The sequence below is a fragment of the Carassius auratus genome, unplaced genomic scaffold (genome assembly GCF_003368295.1).
Source record: "Carassius auratus strain Wakin unplaced genomic scaffold, ASM336829v1 scaf_tig00030410, whole genome shotgun sequence".
Taxonomy (NCBI): domain Eukaryota; kingdom Metazoa; phylum Chordata; class Actinopteri; order Cypriniformes; family Cyprinidae; genus Carassius; species Carassius auratus.
Window position 1 is genome coordinate 108542 of NW_020525848.1, and position 17618 is coordinate 126159.

At 34.1% G+C, this 17618-nt stretch overlaps 1 long non-coding RNA gene across 1 annotated transcript; it reads right to left on the reverse strand.

Moving 5' to 3' along the window:
• Positions 1 to 8622: 8622 nt before the first annotated feature.
• On the reverse strand, positions 8623 to 10832 carry LOC113080177 (uncharacterized). Its single transcript, XR_003281815.1, has 3 exons — positions 10757 to 10832; positions 10621 to 10673; positions 8623 to 9332 (listed from the first exon to the last, which is right to left on the reverse strand). It is a non-coding gene; the product is annotated as an uncharacterized LOC113080177 (long non-coding RNA).
• Between the last annotated feature and the right edge of the window lie 6786 nt (positions 10833 to 17618).

A 17618-nucleotide genomic window follows, 5' to 3' on the forward strand; every position in this document is an offset into this window, starting at 1 on the left:
TGTCTATATATTATGTGGTTCATTAACAATGTATTTTAAAAAGAAAAGACAAAAATACATAGGATATAAATCTGCAAGGTCTTATATTGCAACAATTTTTCCATAGTAATTAATATTCAATTATTAGCAGAGATTAGACTCCAGATAAAACTAGTTAACCAGATCACTACATGATGAAATTTTTGACATCAGCAAGTAACCAATGTCACCTGCTGGCAATGTTATTTGACTGTTTTTGGCGTAACAAATATAGTGACACCAGTTAAGCAAAAAGTTACATTGAAAAGAGTCATACTGCCTAAGTACTGATCCCCATAATGGTGACATCAAACTAAACTATTATTTTCAATAAACCATCAACACCTCTGTTAATCTCAATAAGAACTTTTCTACATTTATGACAGAAATAAAGTCAATCTTGTTTATAATAAGTGAAGTTGGTAATACTGTTTTTGGAGCATTTACGCTGGAGTTCGACGTCAAACAAAGGTTGGGTTTTCAATTTCAACCAACATTTGACTTCTGAGCAATGTCAGTCCATATCTAGTGTGATGGGAAGCTTTATTAGAATGTTAGAGAATAATGTTGTAACAATGTTATCAATAGACATTTTTAGAATGTTTTTAGAGAATGTTATCCTACCTTTTAGCAGAACATTCTGGGAACTAAAATTAAACTTGACACTGAAAACATTCCTAGAACATTAAAAATGTCTAGATGGGAATATACATTGTTAAGAATTCATTTGGACAACTTCAAAGGCGATTTTCTCAGTATTTAGATTTTTTTTGCACCCTCATATTCTAGATTTTCAAGTAGTTGTATCTCTGCCAAATATTGACCAATCCTAATAAACCATAAATCAATGGACATCTTATTTATTCAGCATTTAGATGATGTATACATTTAATTTATTAATTAAGGGCACATATCACTTCCAAAGTGTATGTGCTATATTTCAGTATTTCCATAGATGTGCAATATTAAGATAACATTACCAAGTTACTCTTTGCAGTAATAAGACAGAGTCAACATCAGTCACAGCAGAACAACTCCTAAAAAATAAACATGCATTAAGACCTAAAAGATTATGTTAAATATATTCAAATGAGATGACTTGCAGCTAACAGTATTTTCATATTAATTACTAAAAGTGTGAATGTATACAAAAATAAAGCAGAGACAGAGATCCTTTTAAAATTAAAGCTATACGGTGTGCTGACTTTTGATGGTTAATAGCAGAGCAACATTTGGTTTTAAGGTATTCAGGCTATTCAATCAATGCAGACACCTCAGTTATATTAGTCCAATTCATTATTTCATTTGAAGTTACCAAAATAGTGACCAGTGTTTGATTTAGTTGGACTCTTGCCCGTGATGTTTTTTTCTCTAGTTGCTATAATTGTAAGAGTAATTTACATGGTGAAGTAAACATCTGATTCACTTGCTTTGTCTAGTGTCTAATCTTTTATTATGAGTGAAGTGTTATTTCGTGTTGATTCACTGTTGGTTTGTTATAGCCAAACTTGTAATTTAATCTTCAGAAGTGGGAACTAAAAAAATTCCAACAGCTTGTGAAGGCAGCATAAACCCGAAAGATACAAAAAGCTCAACATCTACAAGTTTCCTCCAACAGTTAAAAACAATGGATGCTAAAGTTGTCTTCTATGATGTGCAAAATCCCAGAAGTGTATTTCAGTGTTTGTCCATAGTTCAGTTCATGACCCTTTGATGACTGGTTGAAAATGGTCTGGTTCTGTTGTCATCCGGATGTTCTGCCTACATAGCAGATTCCTGACTTCATATTCTTCTATTTTACAAAAAAAGTCCCACCTTGGCAGACCTACCTGACCCTCTGTCATGTTATCATACTAATCATGACATGAAGACAATTCACAACCAGTTTATTGAGAAGGGAAAGTTCATTTGGGTTGCTTTTTTGGATTATGTGTGGTATGATTTTGAAGCTCACATTTTCTTGCTGAGCATTTCCTGAAAACTTTGTACTGTTGGTGTGCCACAGGGAACAGGGATGGGATAAACTGGTGTATGAAATAATTAAACCTTTAAATTGTAAAGTATATTTAAGATAACTAAATAAAAATGGTTATAGTGAGTCCTGGTGGCAATTGCAAAAATAATTGAAAACCTGGTAACACGTTATTTTGATGAGTGTTGAATTAACACTGATCGGAGCATGCATGGTCCCACTTTTACAAGAGTGTTAAAGTAACACTGCAGCAGTGTTAAAATCAATGAGATAATTAAGTGATTAATTAAGTGCTGATTGAGCATTTGTGATGAACAGCTGCTATTAACAAACAGAATCACTGAAGAAAAGAAAAAGAGAGTGTGTTGTATATGTGTACAAGTTTTTTCTATACTGGTGGGGACTTAAATTTGAATACACACCAATTCATGGGGACTTCAGTCAGTCACATTGGAATGAACATCATAAAGGTATCTCTGTTTGGTTTGTTAAATGATGTTCAACTATTACTGAACTACAAAAGAAAAAGGGTAGCACTTTATTTTACAGTCCAGTTCCTCATGTACATACTATGCACTTATTATAGTAATTACAATAACTATGTAATAACTAGGAACTAACCCTAAACCTACCCCTAAACCTAAACTTACCCAGTGTATTTACCCTGTATTACCAGAACTTTCTTAGATAAATACACTGTAAGTACAGTATAAGTACATGTAAGTACACTTACTGTAAAATAAAGTGCAACCAGAAAAAGTCCTATTAAACAAATATTATTGTAATGCTTAAATATTGTGGGAAAATTTTACAGGCTCAGGATTTTAGACATGAGCACTTATCATATGATCCTCAACAGTGGTTACAATAATTATTCATGCTACAGTGCATGATGGGAGTTTTTTACTATGGTGTTACCCAGCATACACTTCAGCTTGAAGCGTTTTGTTGATTGTCACCATTGTTGAGATTAATCTTATTAGGGCAAGGTTTCAAAAAATATATATTCATTGCATACATTAGATTTCAAATTAATTCATTATGACTATTAAACCAATGGTTCATTTGCATGTGGCAGTTCCACAAGGTAGGCTATTTAAAAACTCAACATATGTTAAATGAAATAAAATTGTTTTGGAAATAAACAGGCTGATACCTCATAGTTACTTCATCATGTAAAACCAGCTAGTAGCAGTTTTCTGCACAGCACTGATCTGAACGCTTTATAACAGCACATGTACTTTTACACACTGTAAAAAAAAAAAAAAAAAGTTGCGTCAACTTAAAATAACTTATTCTAAGCGCTTTTTTGAGTAAACTTAACAAACGGGGACTAAAGTCAGCCCAACTTAAAATAATAACTTATCACAAGTTGTCACAACATAAATAGTCTGTGTGTGTCTAAAAAGCACTGGAGTTCAAACTTCTATATGTGTTACCCAGATTTAAAATGTTCACTGTTAATATTAGAGCAGTACTTTCTTTTGCATGCTGTAGTTTATCTGTGACGATTAGTGATGGCAATATGAAGCTTCATGAAGAATTAAAATTTTCAGCCAAGTGGTTCACAAAATTTGTGCTAATTTCAGGAAACTTAATTTGAAAGTGACATGACATTCAGCCAAGTATGGTGACCCATACTCAGAATTCGTGCTCTGCATTTAACCCATCAGTGAACACACACACATTGTGAACACACACCCGGAGCAGTGGGCAGCCATTTATGCTGCGGCCCCCGGGCAGCAGTTAGGGATTCGATGCCTTGCTCAAGGGCACCTCAGTCGTGGTATTGAAGGTGGAGAGAGAACTGTACATGCACCCCCCTACAATTCCTGCCGGCCCAGGACTCGAACTCACAACCTTTCGATTGCAAGTCTGACTCTCTAACAATTAGGCCATGACTTCCCTGCTCACAATACCACCTGGTGGCCAACAAGTGTAATAACAAGCAGATATATTACAGACAGAGGTGTAAATCCAGGGGTCAGAAAGTAAAAGTCCTGCTCCATATTTGTGTTCCACCCATGAACTCAGCAGCTGATTTCACCAGAGGAGGAATCAAGTCATTCCTTTCAAGTCACAAACTAGTCTTGAGTCAAATCCCAAGTCCTCAAACAGTTAAAGTTAATGAGATAATTAAGTGACTAATTAAATGATGATTGTGCATTAGGGATGAACACCTGCTGTTATTGAGAATTACAGAGGATCAGATTATTTATTTTAACCAAAAAAACATCAGCATCTGATCCTCTATAACACACAATAATGGCAGGTGTTCATCACTAATGCACAATCATCATTTAATCACAGAATTATCTTATTAACTTCACTGATTCATTGTTACTCTAACACTCTGTACTGTGCACATTATAAGTGTTCATTTAAACTGAGGATTCTTTGTGGGGTTTAAATGGTTAAAGATTTAAGATGAAGAAAAACATAACCGGCTGTAACTTGCTGTTACTGAGAGTTACAGAGGATCATATATTGATGTTTTAGTGGTTAAAATGTCCACTAGATGTCACCATCATGTGGAACAGTGTTTGCTTCAGTTGTGCTCATGACCCTTGACTTTTTGTGTTCTTGTTCTGTAATAATTTATGATGTGTTATAAAGCAAATAGATCAGTGTTATGCAATAAGCATCTATTAGTTGTTTTACATTGTGTGGTAGTCATCATGAGTTGGTGTGCTTACAGTCAAATTAACTTTTTTCTATTTACATGTTTAGTTTTTGTATAAATAACTACTGCATGCAAATAAAGTGTTGATGTAATAGTTACCATGAATGACTTTTAAATCTATGTAATGCATATAAAATGCCCCTTGCACGCAAGCATACAGAATAGTGCTTATTTATTTATTTATTATTCTTTTTTATTATTATTCTGATTATTACTAATTATTATTAATTATTTTATTATTAAGCTGTGGACAGTCATTTGTCTCATATTAATATACAGGCAAGCAAACCATTTTTGCATTTGATTAATCTTTTTTTCATACAAGTTTAATTAAGACTTATTCAGGTTTTAAACATATCTCATAGATCTGGGTGAAATCTTTATCAGGGCTTCACAAATCTCAGCTGCACATCTCCACGAATCTCTAAAACATCAATCTCCTGCAGATTAGCATAGCGATGGCTGTAAGTGTGAGTTTGTTGACCATTTACAAACACCTCATAACCATGACTACTGCAGAAAATGGTGACCTGAAGTGCATCAAAATCATTCGATATTGAAAATACAGTAATTTTCCAGTGTATTTAAATTAATATCCACACTGTCCACTTGAATATCAAGGGTACATTCAGTAATCATATTCATATGTGTGCTTACTTGCAGAGGTTCTCCTATTACAATCGGAGTGAGCTCATAAATTTCATCCTCGCTCCATTTCCCATCCTCATTTCTAGCTAAGTTTTCTTTTCTCGTCTTTTCTTTTTTACAGGCGCAGGGTGTCCAAACCCAGCTAAGCTAAGCTGCTAATAAAGCTCAGTTCTTGGAGCTGTTTATCTGAATCAGGTGTATTAAATAAGGGATAGAGTATACGCAAGTGTGTCGAAGCTGCTGGAGTTAAAATGTGCAGGAAGTGCAATCTGTTCTAATCTCATCTGAATGTGCATATGGATAAAACTGTTAAAACATTAAATAAATAAATTTTGTCTCTACAGTATATTAGCCATAAACAGTCTCTGTTACGAGTGCTGCATGCTATGGCATTTTGAACTATTTATTACTGCGACCAAATTTTGGTATATAGGCCAGTAGTTTGAAAACACAGGTCTTTCAAAACTGGTTGAATTCTTTAGAATTATTGGATCTCGTAATATTTATTTATTTGGATGCATTTAATTGTTTTCTATTTGGATGTCTGTTGTGTAAAACAACTGTCAACAATTATATATATAACTTTAACTTGGGATTTAACTTGAGACTCGTTTGTGACTTGAAAGGAATGACTTGGTTGACGTCCTCCTCTGGTGAAATCAGCTGCTGAGTTCATGGGTGGAACAAAAATATGGCAGGACTTTTACTTTCTGACCCCTGGACTTTACACCTCTGTCTGTAATATATCTGTTTGTGTTACACTCGTTGGCCACCAGGTGGTATTGTGAGTAAATGAAGTTTCCAGAAATTAACCCTTTTGTGAACCACTTGGCTGAAAAGCTTAAAGCTTCACGAGGCTTCATCTCACCATCACTAGTGAGTAGTATTATTAATCCTTTGTGTCAGATTGATGATTTATTACCCTGATTTATGGCGGGTCCAATCAGTGATGATTGACAGGTTGTCACATGTCAAATGTGTACATGGTCAGATTTAGATTGATTTATGGCTATTTATTCATTTATTTATAAACATACCATTATGTATAACGAACGCGTGTTTATGTTCGTTCTTTTTCATTATTCTCACTGACAGCGCCACCTCCACAACTCAACATTGCCTCTGAGGTGCCCGGGATTAGGCCTGACATCACCCCACCACCCGGTAAGTTCTGTTAATAAGTTATATTATGTCATAAATATGAGTGCTCAGTCGATTAGTACTGCGAGAGAGCGAGCCGTGAGGGATAACGCAAACTGAAAACAGAGGATCATTCTGTGAGTTTTTTTTTTTTTTTTTTTTATCAACATCTAGACATATAAAATATTTCTCTTACAATGTAAGAAAAAAATACTAAATAAAACTTTGTGTCCATACTAGCTTGTTAAAGAAGACTTCTTAACTGGTGATTGACATGACACATCAAACAGTGATATACACTGTTTGGAAGAAGAGTGGTTGTGACTGCACAGATCCACACTGAAAAAAGTAATAAGTAAATTTACTTAATTTTTATTTGGCAAGTTTTTGCACAAGCATTTTTCAAGTAAATTTAACACATTTGGAAATTAAGTAAATCTGAATCGAACACACAACCTTGCACTTGCTAATGCAATGTTCTACCACTGAGCTACAGGAACACTTCAAGATATTGTGAAAAATAAGTGAAAATTTCACTTACTTACTTTTTTATTTTGGAAAAGTTTTTACACTAACAAAAAACCCGAAACAGATATTCTAGAAATTTCTAAATGTAAAATATTTTTTTTCAAAACAGTTTTATCAAATGAGGGTAAATAAGTCTCTCACTTCTGTCCCTTTAAACCAGTTTACAGCAAAGACAGCACGAAGAACTGGATGCACATGATAAATATTCTGCAATTAAGAAAACAGACAAAAGAAATAGCACTGTAAAACCCCATAAGTAAACTTTACTCAAACCGTTTGAGCCAGAGAAAAGACTAAGACAGAAATCAAGGGTCAAGAGCCCAACTAAAGCAAACACTGATCTCTAACATGGTTACTTCAAATGAAACAATAAATCAACATCTAAACCTTAGTTCATTCTCAATAAGATCTTCTGTAGCTCAGAAGATCTTATTGAGTGGTAGAACATTGCATTAGCAAGTGAAAGGTTGGGGGTTCAATTCCCCGGGAACACATGATAGGTGAAAATTGTTAGCCTGAATGCACTGTAAGTTGCTTTGGATAAAAGTGTCTGCTAAATGCATTTATTTAATTAAAATGTACTCAATAAAATATACTTATTCGATTTTTTTTTTTTTTTTTTTTTTTACTTAACTTAGTTAAGTAGATTTACTTAATTTCCAAATGTGTTAAATTTACTTGAAAAATGCTTGTTCAAAAATTTACTTATTACTTTTTTCAGTGCATGCACCACTGCAAAATCGGTAAAACTTTAAAATAATGGTCCTTTGTTAATAAGTAACTACGCAGGAAGTAATAGGTAGTACTACATTAACACTTAACTTAATACTATTAACTAATATAGAAGCAAGATTAACTAAACAGTAAGTAATAGCTCATTTAGGACATAGGTAGTTCCTTATTAGGTATTTGATAATTACTAAAGAAAAATATCGTCATTGAGAACTATTTTGGAACTATGGCCAACTAATGAAGAATAACCAATTAATTACTAATCACAACAGCTACTTCTATAAAGTGAACAATTAGCTTCTTTATGTAAACGTATATATATATATAGCCTATCCATATGATATATTTAATGAGCTCCATTAAGTTCAATGTCTCCAACTCTAATAACTTTAACGTTAGTGATATTATGCTGGGGAGGGCTTCTCTTTAGGAAGTGACAATAAATAATGATGTTCTCTTGTCAAAACATATTTGCATCCTTCATGAAAACATTGACTGCATTTATAGTGTTAAGCACAAAACAACATCTTCCAGATTACAATGTCTGGTAGAATATCACTAGTTCCTCACAGAAATATATGGCTGTACAGTATGTGTCAGATAATTTTATTGTAAATTACTTGTGAAATCCATGACTCATTACTCGAGTGTTCAACGTGATCTCATGAGAATACGTGTGTATTTTTACGTTAAATGTGGTTCTATCACACGTATATTTACTTACGTTTTCATGCACATAGAAACGTACAATTTAGACGTATTTATAGCAGTAAATAATAGCAGTATAAGAATTATATTTGATAGAAATGCTTTAATGTTACAGTATTATTGCAAGCATAAAGTAAAAAAAATAATAATAACAATAAATAATATTTCCATAGAAGTGATGGTGAAATGTGTCTTGACAGATAACTGTGCAGTTTCTGTTTTCTGAAGAAAAACTAAGAATTATTTAATATGTTTTATTTTACAAGTATTCAAACACTGAAATCAGAAAGACCAGAGATAATTTAGGCCTGCTTAAGATTCAAAATGTTTCTATATATTAAGTAATTTTTTGACACATCATCAAACCATCTTTAATTGGTGTTAACTGGTGTTTAACTTTTTTTCATATAAATGTGTGTCCATTTCTCAGATGTTTTTATAGAGGCTGTTACATGTGCAGGCTCATTGCCAATAGGTGAAGCTGTTTGTGTATTATTAACATGAGTGTTAAAGGTTTACCAAACAAAAACTTAAACTTTTAGGTGAGGTCTATGTTTCATCCTCAATCATCAAACACTCTTTTTACACCATTAACAACACCATGCACAACTTTTTCCGGTGCCTTGAAGATCTCTTTTGTTCCTCCGGTCACAGCACCGGTCACCGGAGACACCAGCAGAACTGCAGTGGCACCAATAAATTCAGCGGTGGAGCCCACGCTGCTCATTTTACCACCAGCCTCTACGGTGCTGTACACCGCTCCTTTCACTATCCCCAGAGGAACGTCCGCCACAGCTCTGGCCACGCCCACCGCACACTCAGACACACCCAGTGCCACACCTCCCACGAATTTCAGCAAATCCATGATGTCTTACAATTTTGCCCTCTTACAACCTGTGATTCCTGTGAGCAAGATATGGAAACAACATGTGTATGTTACAACAATAAGTAAAAATACTTAATTACAGTACTTACAGTACTTACAGTACTAAAATTACTTCCTAATTAAAATGTATACTTCAACTCCAGTACATTTTCCCGAAGCATATTCATTACTTGCTACAAAATAAAGTCAGAAGAACACAGACTACAGGAAAGCAGGTTGATTGAATAAGTGGTCTGGCATTTGCAAGTCACAAAGCAAAATCTCCAGTGTTAATTTAACACTCTGAGTGTGGACACATATAAACACTGAAGCAGTGTTAAAAGTATCACTGAAGCAGAGTTGAAGTTAATGAGATAATTAAGAAGTTAACTGAGTTATGATTGACCATTATTGAAGACACCTGATGTTAACAAGCAGAATCACCAACCGAGAAAATCACAATTTGTGTGTCACCATTATAGTGGTCAGTGTTTGCTGATATTATAGATGGCAAAAATGCTTTTTAAATTTATATAATTTGTAACATAAACTCAAGTGAGAAAGAGAGCTTTATTAACATGACGTGTGCAACAATGTTTTTAACTAACTTTTTGCTATATTAACCATAGTTTGACCATGGCATTTGTAGTAAATCTGTGGTTATACAAATGGTAGTCAACAGACCAAAAAAACCATGGGTTACTACAGTTTTACTATAATAAAACCATGGTTGTTTTTTCATAAGGGAATTGCTTTGGCTGTTTGCACTCAGAAAATGTTGCATGTTTTTCTTTCTTTTTTATAGCAGTTAAGAGCTTATTATTATTATTATTATTGTTGTTGTTGTTGTTGTTGTTATAACGGTTTTCAACACTGATGATGAAATATTTCTTGAGCAGCAAATTATCATATTATTCTGATTTCTGAAGATCATGTGACACTGAAGACTGGAGGAATGATGCTGAAAATACAGCTGTGCATCACAGGAATACATTTTAAAATGTATTCATTGTTTATAAAAACGTATTTTCAATTCTGAAAATATTTCATAATATCACTGTTTTTATTTAATAAATGCAGCATTTAAAAAATCTAAAAGAGTTCTACGGACACAAATGCTGAAAATAAATATAAAATCATATGTATATGTAGTTGTACTAAATAAAATAAATAAATAAAATAACAAAACAAATGAATACAAACTTTTAACACATTGGTGATAACATTATAGACCCATTTGATATGTCCTTTTATAAGATATTAATCCATCACAAAATTCACAGGAAGAATTTGATTCATTATTTTAACATATCATGGATGTCTTACCGTCAGCACCTCCGCTCAGGAGATAAAAGAGTCTGTAAAGTTGTTTTCAGAACCTGTGATTTAAATCAAAATGAAATAGACTTAGGCCACTATACATGCTAAACATGCTGTACATGACAAAGTAAAATATACTAACCTGAGGTCACAGGTGCTGTTAAAGCTGAGCTTCTTTAAGTCAATGTTGAGTGTCTCTCAGATCATCTCTGGGATTTTATACTACACTCACTGGAGGAACTGAGATCAAAAGATGAGAGACACTAACGCAAACTGAAACCTCTGCGTAAGCACAGGTTGATGGGAAGCTGATGGTCAAGATTATTTTAGACTCAGAGACATTTTTCTTTCTTTTTCTGGCATTAGGATGATCAGAAACCCACTGCCCCTCATCCACAGCTCATCTGTTGAAATGTTAAGGGAAAACCACTGAGCCAATGATTATGTGTAGGTCTTTCCTGTAAACTGGTAAGATTCATAAAGCCTTTCTTTCCCCAGATTTAAGGATTTTATGTCATGGTGGGGGAGGGGGGGATGGACTGCATTGCATAGAAATTGCTATGTTCTTTCGGTTTTGTTCATTTTTTGCTCTTCAATCAGCTGGAATGATTCGAGTCATTCTACGTTTAATGTGGCTTAATGCATTAAAACAGTGTTTTTAAAAGACCAAACCCAGTAAACACATTAGTAATAAAGCATTCTATTCACTCACAGGCAGATGAGTCCAGAATAAGAATGCAATGTGTTTAATTACGTGTTAAGCGTTTTCCTCCCATAGAAAACCATTAGACTAAAAGGAAAACACTTAATGTTGCATAATGTATTAACATGTGTTTTAAAAAGACCAGAAAAGCTGGTTATAGGAGGAAATTAAACACTTTGTTGGACAAGCTAATCTGCTTGTCTGTGAATAGAATTAATAATTTGTTTCTTTATAAAACACCATTTAATGCATAAAGCCACGTACTTTCACATTAAGCGCGCTTTAGAATGTCCAAATGATTAATTTGTCAATTCATCTTGTCAAGAAGAGTAAACTTGCACCAGCTAAGATCTAGTGATTCAATAAATCAGACATAGTGAGTCAAGATAACAATAAACAACTGCATTATAATGAAGTATTTTTAGCTTTTTAAACAGCATTCTCCGTTCTACACCAAAAACGCACATATTTCCTTTCATGTATGTCTTTGAAAGACGATCAAACCAATCAGAGTAGGTATTGGGCGGGGCTGCACATGCAGGCTGCAGCTGGGTGCTTCCAGTGGGGCAGGGTTTCATATTTTATTGGAGCACCCCTGGGCGCCGCCATTGATTAGCGGACCCCCACCTGCTGTTAGCATTCCATTGACTCCCATTCATTTTGGGAATAAATTTACATCTGAGGCATTTAAAGACTCCACTTGTCCATTAATTATTTCTAAAGAAACATGAAAATGTATAAAAGGCCCCATTACCTTCTATCTGACGTTGTGGCCCCGTAGAAGCAGATTTTGTAAAAATAGGCTAAAAAAGGGGGGCTTGCTTCATAACCTGCGACTCTCTGTCTCACAGTAGAGAAATTACCGTATGAACAGGAGGAGAAGCTTGCAGATAATCTTTCACTGTCTATGAGGCTATCGGGGGGACGTGGAGGCATGAAGTCAAGGGAGAAGCCCATAGAGAGTCCATAAAAGACACGGGACAAAATTATTCAACAACGTCTGCAAGATTCGGTGGGTGATTCAGATTTCTCTTTACACAGTGATTAGAAAACTTACAATTGTCAGACAGGTTTGAGATTCCTATGCTGATTCTTGATGTCTGCATGTTTAATCAATACAAATGTTCACAACTGTGTATAAAGTGTTATGAAAAAGCTTCTGGAATTGTTTTATTTAAAATGCTGTGGTAATTTGTTTTAAACTATATTACCATTGTTTATTCTACTTGATTTCGTTTTGATTCTTAAAACCCAATAAAAGAGCTAGCATGCTTTATTGCCTTTCAATTTTACCTAGGTTTTTCTTTTTATTTGTACAAAAAAAAAAAAAAAAAAAAAAACTTGACTCCTTAACACTAGTTTAATCTATTCTATTTCTATCTTGTTTATTGTAATCACATCTTATCACAGACAAACCCACTGCCATCACATACTTTCACTTTTCTTCATGTCCTGACTGCAGCCAATTAAAATTTGTCACTATTAAGCCTCTGATGACTGGACAAAAATGTCAAATCCTAAAGAAAATATTTAAAGACTTGTCTTGTGTAAGCATTTTATTCAACCGGCTGCAGATATCACATGATACCTAACTAAATACTGAGCAGTATTTAGAGCAGAGAGTTTATTATACTGTGTTTGTTATAAAAAAAAATTGAGTGACGATGTACATTCATTTTTCTTATTACAAATGTTGTTACTGTTTTGGGAAATGCACCTGTATCGGCCCCATAACAGAACCCAAAGACATGGGTGACATGAACACATAAAACTATATAGGGTGTTCTATTAGCACAATGTGTGTAACACAAGTACAAAATGATAAGTTTTTACAAAATTAAGTTTTTTTTTTTTTTTTTTTCAGCCTTTTTTTCAGTGTCCTTCAATGAAGGGTGCTTCAAGTGTATCTCCGTGTCCTCCAACAATCTCCCTCTCATCCACAATCATTTGCATACATTCTAGTTCATGTAAAGTGATTCATGCATGCCAACTACATATGTATTTCTGCTAAAATCTCCTTAAGCTTTCTCCCATAGCGCACTGTTTTAAGAAAATTATTTCTGTAATGTAATTACATTATATTATACAATAGCATATTATACATGGCTTACAGAATCTAACATTTTGGACTGTGACGGACTAATTCTCCAACTTGCAGCTTTTTTTCTGAGAAGTAGTCCCATCCATCATCAAACATCTCGCTGTTTGGAGAATCTAAGCATGTTGATAACTCTGATATTGTTCCTCTGTGAACGTATTTCCAAGTCCTTGAGTTTCACTCTTGTTTTGTTATTATTTTCCTTTTTGTCATTGTCTGTGTCAGTCTCGCCCAAATCCTGTTTGTTCAAGTTTTTGTCATGATATTTGTAGAGGTGAAATAGAGAATCTGAGAAGTCCTGGGCTACAATGTCATTTATAGCTGCAAGTAGCAATTACCGAGGTTGAAGCGCTTAAGGCGTTTAAGCAAAAATAAATTACATATTTTTAAAAAGGCAGTACCCACCTAAATCAATTATTTAAAAAGCATTTTTGCCAGAAATATTATGTTTTTTTTTTTTTTTATGTTTATGCCAGCTGTGGTATGATCCCCTTAAAATTTTGCATACTTGTCTAGAATCGCCTGTTGCTTGTGCTCAGCAGGTTTTGTGAAGTTTTTAGTTCTCCTTTAGTCTTAACGAAACATTTTCGCAGTGAAAAGTGAAACTGAAAGTATACAGTGCTCTGACAGAAACAGCTATGATTTACAAGAAGAGACCCTCAAAAAAAGACCATTGAAATGCTTCCTTATTTTTGTATTATTATTTTTTTACTTTTTTTTTATTTTTTTTTATCAGCAGCTTTAGTGAGATATTGTCCATGTAAATGCTTCACAATTACATTTTCAGACCATATAGAGCAAATGCAAAGATGAAACCATTTCTTTTTTTTCAGCTACTTCATAAATGAAAAATTTACCTTTTCTTTCCTTTTTTTTTCAATTTAACTTTTACTAAATTGTGACTTCAGAAATTATAATTTGAATAAATATAATCTAAACAATTTTCTACATGTTTCTTTTTTTAAATCTATTTTACAATTTGCGCTGTGGGCTGTACCATTACAGTGGGGGTGTGCCGCAGACTGTTTCACAGAGCTTAATTTGGCTTAATGTATCCTACTAAAACAGTGACTCTGGAGGACACACTTTATTAATAATAAACATATAGACTACTATTTACAGACAAACAGAATAGCCCAGAACATTAAAGCAAGTTGTGTTAACATGCACGTTTAGTGTTTTGTGTCCCACTGAAAACCTAAAGAAAATACGTGGCTCAATGAACGAAGACAAGACAGTGGTATAAATTAAAAAGCCCAAACTATGTATATTTATTAATATGATGTATTAATAAAGTATAGGTGCTAGAAAGCAGATGAGAATATGCATGCTACTCATTAAACTGTAATCCTCCATTGGCTTAATGGAAGAATGTGGTGTAAACATACTGTTCAATTCATTATACAACTTATTCATGTTGTGAATATTGCCTTGCGCCTACTGGGAAGCAGATGTGACCGGGATGTGAACGCGACACACAAAGTCTCACAAGTGTTGTTTTCCTCCCTTTGAAAACAAAATACTATTGCTTTAGCCTTAATGCATTAAGACATTGATTAAAAAAAGCAAAGCATACGTCTCATTAACAAAGCATAGCTTACTATTTACACACAAGCATAAGAGCCCAGAATATGAACGCAACTCAAGTTTCACATAAAGTGTTTTCCTCCCAATGAAATCGTTTAACGTGGCTAATGCAAACAGTTTTTCAATTACCAAACTCAATAAACAATATTAACATAGGCTGAATCTTTATTCATAAACAACAGCCACGAAAATCCATCTACATACACTGTCAGAAATATGGGTATAGTAGGAGTCTAGTCTTTCATTCATTATCTGGCTGGGCTCGGTGTTCATCTTCAGTTCTCTCTTCACAGCAGTTCAGTCCGTGTACACTTCTACCAAAGCCATTTTCTGCTAAAATATCTGTACTTTCCTTGAGTAAGGCGTTTATGTACTTTATTCACCACTGATCATCAGGAAACGTTAATGCAGTGTTCACTTTCTCATGTTGTTTGGACATAAATGTGTGTTGGCCGTGTATATATAACCATCCTATAATGATAAAAATATACCATCTACTTTTTTTATCTTCATAAATCACTGGCATGTCGCTAACTCTGATATTTTTCCAAGTCTTTGTGTTTCCCTCTTGTTTAGTTTTATATAATTTTTTTTTTCCATTGTCCGTGTCAGAGTCTCACCCAAATCCTGTTTGTTCTGTTTTTTTAACGTTTATGAATGTTATAGTGCCAGCCAGATTCCTTTAAAACTAAAGTTTTTAGTTCTCCTTTAGTCTTAACGAAAAACTTTCGCAGTGAAAAGTGAAACTTAAAGTATACAGTGCTCTGACAGAAACAGCCATGATTTACAAGAAGAGACCCTCAAAAAAGAGCATTGGTATGCTTCCTTATTTTGGTTGGAAAGGTTGTTTTTGTTTTTGTGTTTTTTTGTTTTTAAGCGGTGGCTATAGTGAGAGACTCTCACATCCAAGAGAAACAAAACACACACACACACACACACACACATATATATATATATATATATATATATATATATATATATATATATATATATATTTATATTAGTGGTGGGCCGTTATCGGCATTAACGTGCTGCGTTAACAGGAGACTCTTATCGGGCGAAAAAAAAAATATTGCCGTTAATCTATTCTCAAAGTTGGGTTGGGAGCTGGGTCTATACACAGCAAAAAATCCAGAGTGAAATTATCTCTGCTGGGAGTACATGTGAGACCACACTCAGGAGTGTGAAAGTGTTAAAATAGGAGTGTTAAATTAACACTGAAGCTGAGTTAAAGTTAATGAGATAATTAAGTGATTAATTGAGAGATGATTGACCATTATAGACGAGACCTGATGTTAACATGCAGAATCAACAAAGATGAAAATCACTTTTTTATGTCACCATTATAGTGGTCAGAGTTTGGTTTAGTTGGGCTCTTGAGCCTTACATTTTTAAAGTCAGATTTGGTTTGGCTGTTAAAACTGAATTGTAACAAACAGACGAGAGAAAATCAAAACATGGGCATTCACCAAACTTAATTAATGCCTAAACAGATTTGATTGATCTCATTGATTATAACAACCCTGTGATTGTGATTAGTAAACAAACTACTAAAAGGAACATAAAAAATAGACTAGTAAGAATAAAGAAAGTTACTGAAACAATTCAGTTAATAATTTATTCATGCCGTAATGCATCATGGGAGCCATGGATGAATTTTGATAGGTGGCACCCAGAATGCACTGCAACATGCTCTTTTGATTTTCACCATTGTTGAGATTCACAGGTTGATTCTTGATGTTTACATGTCTAACAGAAAGACTCTTTTGAAAGATTTTTGAACAACTTTTAAGAAATTCCTCAGATTGTATTTAAAGAACCATTGGGCTGCAATAATTAACAGTGTAACTTTAACTCAGTAGTTCAGGAATAACAATAGTATTTGCTTGTCCATCAGTTTTATAACTCAGTTATAACAGCCAATTAAAATTTGACTTTAACGTTTTAGGGGTCAAGAGCCCAACTAAAGCAAACACTGACCTCTATAATGGTGACACCATTAAAATAGTGATTTTCGTCTTTGTTGATTCTGCGTGTTAACATCAGGGGCCTGCAAATAATGGTCAATCTTCACTCAATTAATCACTTAATTATCTCATTAACTTTAACTCTGCTTCAGTGTTAATTTAACACTCCTATTTTAACACTTTCACACTCTTGAGTGCGGTCTCACATGTACTCCCAGCAGAGTTAGTTTCACTCAGATTTGTTTGCTGTGTACTAAGCAAGCTATGATGACTTTCACCTTGATATTTTATATAACTGACTGACTGAAGCCAGCCTAAAAAGATGCTCAGGACAGTTGACGGGCCACTGCTGCGCATCGTCAGTTTGAACAAACAAAAAGATGTGAAAGAGCCCAATTCAGCACTCGCGGTGTTCTGGTGTTCAGGGCTCGCGCAAAGAAAGGCGTCTCAAAACACATGAACATCGAATTTGCTTATTTTTGCTCTTGTGCCAACAAATACATACAAAATATGTCAAAATATCCACCTTGGAAATTATGCTCGAAAAAACTGTCAGTTATTTCTTAAGTGAAAGTAAACAGTTGAGGGAAAGAATGGGATGTGTATGTGTTTGGAAGCGTTCATTGTGTCTTAAAGTGACCGCGCCTGA